The 7,660-nt window shown below is 35.1% G+C and overlaps 1 non-coding gene across 1 annotated transcript; it reads right to left on the reverse strand.

Moving 5' to 3' along the window:
- Positions 1-5,333: 5,333 nt before the first annotated feature.
- Positions 5,334-5,440, reverse strand: LOC125339171. The gene has a single exon (XR_007208458.1). It is a non-coding gene; the product is annotated as a U6 spliceosomal RNA (small nuclear RNA).
- Between the last annotated feature and the right edge of the window lie 2,220 nt (positions 5,441-7,660).

Raw genomic sequence — 7,660 nt, forward strand, 5'->3', positions numbered from 1 at the left:
TTCCAAAAGAGTGAAAAATGGTGATTTTTTTTTACTGTTTTCCAAGAGAAAAAAAGCTTTCATTTCAGAATATTTTGCAAGGGAATTATAAAAAAATTCTATGATACTTTGTTTTTCCATTACCAATGGCTTTTACTCTTTTTTGCTAACTCATTTTTTTTTCTAAAATAGGGCATTTCCTATATTCTGTACTGTTTTAGTTTTTTTTTGGCCAGTCCTGGGCCTTGGACTCAGGGCCTGAGCACTGTCCCTGGCTTCTTCCCGCTCAAGGCTAGCACTCTGCCACTTGAGCCACAGCGCCACTTCTGGCCGTTTTTCTGTATATGTGGTGCTGGGGAATCGAAGGCCCTAGGGCCTCGTGTATCCGAGGCAGGCACTCTTGCCACTAGGCTATCTCCCCAGCCCTGTTTTAGTATTTTCACTGTACTTTCAAGCTCATGTTCCAGAAGCAAAATTAAAATCCTTTAGTTAGATGAACCTGCATTCCCGCAAATGTAGATTAGCAGCCAAACTGCATGATGGAAACTCAATTATTTTCTGAATCTCAGGTCCTACTCAAAACTGTATACCAAACTATTTATCCATATATTTCCCCTTAGTGTTTAACACCCAGAATCTTGGAGAAAGTAGGCATGAAAAGGGCAAGCTTTTTTTTTTCTACTAGAAAAATAAATAATATTCTCTTTATTTATTTTTTTTTCAAATTTTTATTATCAAACTGATGTACAGAGAGGTTACAGTTTCATACGTTAGGCATTGGATACATTTCTTGTACTGTTTGTAAATTATGAATAAATAGATAAAAATTTAGAGTGCTATCCAAAACCCTATCCATTACCTTCCAGTATTTAAAGAAGTATTGAGAGCTTGAAATATGCCTTGCTGCCTGGATAGCATGGCCAAGATCCTAGCCTCAATATTCAGCACTAAAAAGAAAAAAAATATTGATTTTTGCTCATTTTTTCCTGTTGTGTCACAAAGCATTGCAAGGCAGCCCTGTGTGATTCACCAGAGTTCATTCAGGGAAGCAGGAACTCCTGCTAAACTAGCAATTTTTTGTAGCAGTTAGATTATACAATTGTGGGAAGCACCATGAAGTGAAGATAAAAAGACAGGTGTTGAAAGGAGGCAAAACCATAAGGCCTAGTCCCGGTATAAGTCAGATCTTGAAGGAAAATCACCATTTTTGGGATCATGAGGTTTACTAATATCTAAGAAAGGCTTTGTTGCTTCATGGCTATTAACTCTGTGAGTTTGCAGTCCCTTCTGCAGCTGAGTCTGTGGTGGATCAATGGTCAGGAAGTGGAAGTTGAGAATGGAAGGGTGGTGACAGATACTGATACATACTAACACCACCCTGCCAGTTTCTCACCAGCAATAAAGAAGGTCTCCATTCAGAACATGATGTTTACTCCTTCCCTTATCTCCCAGTCTCAGGCATCTTGACATTGAAATCTCTAACCCTGGAATTACAGTAAATGATAGAGGATCTCCAAAAATGGCATTTCCAGTGTAACCAAGTTGACAGTATAATACACCATCATTCTGTAAAATGAGGAATCATATTGTTGCTAACCTAGTCCTAGTGATTATCCAGACCGCCAATCTTTAGAATTTAATCACTGAGCTATTGCAAAATATCTTGAGAGAACTAAGAACACTGAAAACTAATCAAGGAAACTAAGACAGATAGATTGATTTTATGGTGCAATTTTATATATCCTATTCCCCCCCCCCCATGAATTTCTCTCTCTTCTCCTTCCTCTATCCCTAACTCTGGCAAAAAAAAATTACCACAAATACTACCACAGCACCTCTGTACACATGAGGCAATTAGTTATAAACTTATTTTAGCAACAAGATTCCATACAATCTGGAGGTGAAGACCAGCTTTGTATTGAACAACTGACATAACTACAAACAATAACAATAAATTTATAACAATAAATCTATAAGTTTAAAAAGGTGTGGATTTTTTTGTCTTAATATAACAACTATCAGCATACTTGGCTTCACAACTGAGCTTAAAGTATTCAGGAGGTATCTGTTTATTCTAAAGAATAAATAAACATGTATCATCATCTGACTTTTATCAAATGTCATAGGTTCTTTCATGAAGCTTCTGTTAAAATTAACCTCTATGTTTCTCCTTTCCTACCTATATGTCTACTTTATAGCTTTCATATTTGTTTCTGACACATTTCTTTCACCAGTATCTCTCTTCCCTCCCCCATTTTTTCTTTTTTCTTCTTGGTCTTTACATTTCTGACTGCTCTTAGATAGTTTCTTTTCCTTTTAACAATGCTTTCATATCAGAGAACCATTTTAATTGGATTGTTTCATTTTACAACAGAGAAAAAGCACAGTATATCTGCCACAAAAATTGTAAGCATCAGTTTCCTGCATGTAATATTGGAGAGCTTTTTTCCCTCTCCCAGTACATATGCTAACAATGCTATATCTGGTTTAACCCCAGGGAAAGTAACCAAATACCATTTCAGAATGTTAGGGCAGAGAAATGATTTTTTAAATGAATTTTATATGAGCAGTGAATCTTATTTTTTTCCACTTGCACAGTTGTATATGATAACATTCAGGACAGTCTTATCTGCAACATTTTAAAGTTCATGTTGTTTTGCCTTGTTTTCCTAGACCTTAAAAGCTCTCTATTGCTAGATTGAAAAATGGAGTTTTAAAAGGAGTAATAAAACTCAAGTTTTGAATACAGATTCATAGGAATGCTTTAATAAAATGTTTGAAGGTCATTTACCCTGACAAAATATTAATTAAGCCTTTGTGTTCATACTACATATGCACAAAACCATTTGAAGAGATTGCTTACTTTTTAAAATTATTTGATATTTATTTTGCACTTTTGTAGAAAATCTTCTCTTGCTCCTTTCAGCGCATCTTATTACTGAATAAAGAAACCCGTTTCCTCATTCTTTTTTTCTAAATAGTATCTCTAACTTTGGTCATTGAAAATTTGAGGATTTTTTTTTAAAAAAACAAACAACAAAAACCAATGTGTTGCTTGAGCAAACTGATAAAATCATGATAAAAAGAAGGGTAATAGATTGGTTAGTGGTTATCAAAGTTTCCCTGGATATCTCAGTAGTAAAATGTTTTCTTCAAAGGCACAGGGCCCTGATTTTAAGCATGAGCATGGAAATAGAAAACTTGCCCTGAGTTACCTTGCTGTAGTATTAAGATAAGAAGTAAAAAACTATCAACTCAGATCATATTTCATGAGGTTAATGAATTTCCCCTAAGACTATCTCTTTAATCCCAATAAATTTGCTAACTCGCTAATTCAACATCATGTTCAAGAATTAATATGACTTGAAGTTGTAGATAACTCTAGTTCCAAAGTCAACATGTTAACTTAGTCACTGAACTAACAACATGAATATATTAGGTCACTTTTTTGTGTGTGAATATAATTGTTTTGGAGTATTGCTTGGAAAGTAGGCGGTACTTTTCAGGTTGAGAACTGGGTGGCTAGGTTTTGCACAAAAAGGACCCCTGTGTCTACCATATTCTTTCTGGGGTACACTGTTGAATCACTGACCTAAGACTTGGGGGCACTCACATCTGTCATAGTGTGGGGGTTGGGTAGAGCCACCTCCTTGACTTCACAGTATCTGTCATTGGAGGCTGTGTACACACATGTACCTGTGTCAGTGCATATCCTCTGTAGAAACACCTATAATCCTAGCTACTCAGGAGGCTGAGATCTGAGGATCACGATTCAAAGGCAGCCCAGGCAGGAAGGTCCATAAGACTCTTATCTCCAATTCACCACCAGAAATCCGGAAAACACTCAAGGACAGGACCCAGGCCCTGAGTTCAAGCCCCACAACTGACAAAAAGCAAAAGAAAAAAATAAAACAGTAAAGAAAAAAAGAGGGAGGGGAAAAGAAGAAGAAAAATAATGTCAATGATGCAGAGGCTAAAGAAGTAAAAGTTCAAATTAGGAGTAATGTCAAAATCTAAATTTGCTTTTGTAATAAAGTTTTTACACTGACATTGAAATAACCTCGGAGTCGAGAGATCCTTGGAAGCACACTCAAAGGTGACAAAGGAGCCTTTATTAGGTGGCCCATGACTGTACTGTCTTGGATCAAAACTAAGAGCAGCTGCTACCTCCAGTGGGGCAGGGTTTATAAAAAGTCAGAACCACACAGGGGTGGTGGTTTACCAAGCAAGCAAGCTGATATACAGAAGGTTAGGGGCAGAGATATACTTCAGCTGCTGGAAAGAGGATCAGGACCAGGTGGACATCATTCTGCTAATGCAGCTGGAGGCCAGTGGTATGGGACTGGGGGAAGGGATTAGCAAAAAAAAAAAAAAAAAAAAAAAAAAAGGAAAACAGGGTTCTCACAAAATCATATTTTGGATGGAAAGACAGAATGCTGCTAAGCCTTGAATAAAGACCTTGGCTTAACAAAGAGCTTCAAAGATATAGGAGATGGGCTTCACTGTTGTAATTACTTTCAACATGCCATGTGAAACCGTAGCTTCTATTGTTGATGATCCTCTTGTATCCCTTCCTGTGGTTGTACCTGCACTATCACTGTATCTTATCTGAGTACATTGGAAACTGTATATACTGGCATTAGATCTAGTGAAGTGAAAGGGAATATCAAAATCGAGACAAAGGATAAAAAGACAAATGACTCCAAAAGCAATACTTGCAAAACCATTGGGTATAAACCAACAGAACAATTCATGGGGGAAGAGGGGAAGGGAGAGGGGGGGGAATGAGGGAGGAGGTAACAAACAGTACAAGAAATGTACCCAAGGCCTAACATATAAAACTGTAACCTCTCTGTACATCACTTTGACAATAAATAGAGGGGGAAAAAAGATATAAGGGAAATGGATAAATGAGGAAAAGCATAAAAAGACTGCTGATGGGAAACTTCAGAAAGATTTTTTTAAAACCATAAATTAGTTATTTCTGGCTGGAAGAATTTAGTGGGTGAAAGAGACAAGAAAGGGTCTCTTTCATTAGATATTCTTTAATAAGCATTGACTTTTGAATTATAAAAATGCATCGCCTTAGTGAAAACCATACACAAAACACAGGAGCTAAAGGAAAAAACAAGATAAGATTCACTGTTTTTGTCAATAAAGATGTTTTCCTTGTTTCATTATACAGTCTAAGTTAAAGTTCAAAAAACTTATGTGTAATGATGAATTTTACCTTTCTAATCTGAATATTAGGAACCAAAATGTTCACAAGTAAATATATAACAATAAAAGCTTTTATAAAACTTGGCTGTATGAACAAGAAATAATATGAAATTGTTTTGGAATATGAATGCTTCACAAATTTGCATGCCATCCTTGCCATTCATTTGCAGAGGATGCAGAAGCCATGCTAATCCTCTCTGTATCATTCCAATTTTTTCATGTGTGCTGCAGAAATGAGCACATGAAATATAGTTTTAAATAAAATATTATCTTACTAAAATAAAACTCTGGCTTCTAGGGATGATTATTCTGGAAGTTTGGAAGGGTTATTTGTTCCATAATTCTACTAATCCTCTTTTAAAATGAGACTATTGTGTTTATTTGTGCTTATCAGAAAATTAAATTTAAATATATGTATATGTGCATATATATACACATATATTATAATTATATGTTATATAGCTATATATGACATATAATCATTATATATGCCATATAATTATAATGTAGTATATAATTATAATATATTGTATATGATTATATAATTATATTATATATAATGTACTATATATAATTATATAATATATATGTAGCTTCTGTCACATGAATAGGTGCTCAGTAAATTAGTGTAACTAGTAACAGTGTTATGTTTAGTATCTCAATTCTATGTTAAAAATGCAAAACTTTGGATGGGGCTAGCATGGAGTCAAGCAGCCACATTTAATTATGAAGAAATAAAAACCTAGAGTTTTTGTGATTTGATCAACTCATGTGGCTAATTATGGATAGAGTTAGTATATAAAGCCATGTATGTTAGCAACCAACTCAAAATTCTTTCCAATGAATTGATCTGTCTCTTAATGTGGTTGATAATAAGCCTTAATTCTGAAAGTGTCACCAAAATACTAGCATGAAAGGAATCCATAAGATATATAAAAATGTAGAATCTTGATCCAATAGTTCAACAGGATCCGTGATGAGTCATCTATACAGTAAATGTTTCAGAAGCCCTGGTGTAGACTGACCCTAAAATTAAGGAATTTATGTACAAACAAGAAGTTTATGCAAAACAACTGACAGAGAAGTGCATAATGAATGTAGTGATTTGTGAGGTTAATAGATCACAAGTGAACAAAAAGGAAGTGGTAGTTGAATAAGAAATATATCTAGATATTTATCTGTATGTTGTTTTGGAGAAGTGTCATGCAGATGTTGTGAATTTTACTTAAAAAATACATCAGTGTTTTTCCTACTTAAATACATTTCAAATATGTGTTCATTTTTATGATTGCATTTCCCTATATGATGAAAGTGAATCAAATTGATTGTTTTGTCAAAATTTGACTTTTTGTTTATTACCAACCTAAACAGATTTTGAATTTGTCGTCAAATTCATAGCATTGGTCACATGTACATTTAACTTGCTGATTGACTAAGTAATTATTTCTCCACTCTTATCATAGCACTGCCTACTTGAATTAGCAGTTGCTATTTCAATTGAGTTTTGAAACAAGGACTGGTTTTGGCAGCTTCCCTATGGGCAAGTACAAAGGATTTGAAACCACACAAATTCAGTATAAATGGTAGCTTCACCTCTTAATAACTGTCAGGTTTCCTGAATTTCCTTGGATTGTTTGCCATAGTCCATGCCATTTGTAAATATGAATATTTAAAAGCAGCTCTTGGGATTATTTAGAGAAATAAATAACAACACACCTAAAATGCATTGTAAACAACCTTTGAATAGCAAATAAAAAAGTAAAGATACTACCATCTTACATCGTATTAACACCTTTACTGAAACTAAACTGTGAGTGGATTGTGCATATGTACCAAACACCATTCCAAGTGAAGCAAGAAGGCTACTGCTCTTTTTTTTGCAAACCTTATTTTAAAGCAAATGCTTAAACTCATGCAGTCTGTGTCCATTTCATTAGTAATCAGTTGGATGCAATTAAATGCAATTTATCTCTTTTGATACATTATGTTGAATTAACTGAAAGAAATACAGCATTGACAATCTACTTCACCCTAGTAAGAATGTCCATTATCAGGAAAAATAATAATAGCAAATGCTGGAGGGGATGTGGACAATAGGGAACCCTATTACATTTTTGGTAGGAATGTAAATGTGTTCAACCACTCTGAGAAGCAGTATGGAGGTCCTCAGAAGGCTAAATATAGAGTTCCCCTAATACCCAGGAGCCCCACTTTTTGGCATCTACTCAAAGCAAAACAACACTAAAGCCACCAGCCAACTATGTTCATTGCAGCAAAATGTGTCATTGCTAAAATATGGAACCAACCCAAATGCCCCCAGTAGATCATGAAAATGTGGTACATATTGTTATGCCCAAGTCGCGAGATGACCACCAAGAAGACCACCATGAGCCAGACGTTCCAAAATGCAAAAGCAAGGCTTTATTCAGGCGGGCTGCAGCTCAGGCCTCGTCATACACTC

This window comes from Perognathus longimembris, chromosome 20 (assembly GCF_023159225.1).
Source record: "Perognathus longimembris pacificus isolate PPM17 chromosome 20, ASM2315922v1, whole genome shotgun sequence".
Classification (NCBI taxonomy): Eukaryota; Metazoa; Chordata; class Mammalia; order Rodentia; family Heteromyidae; genus Perognathus; species Perognathus longimembris.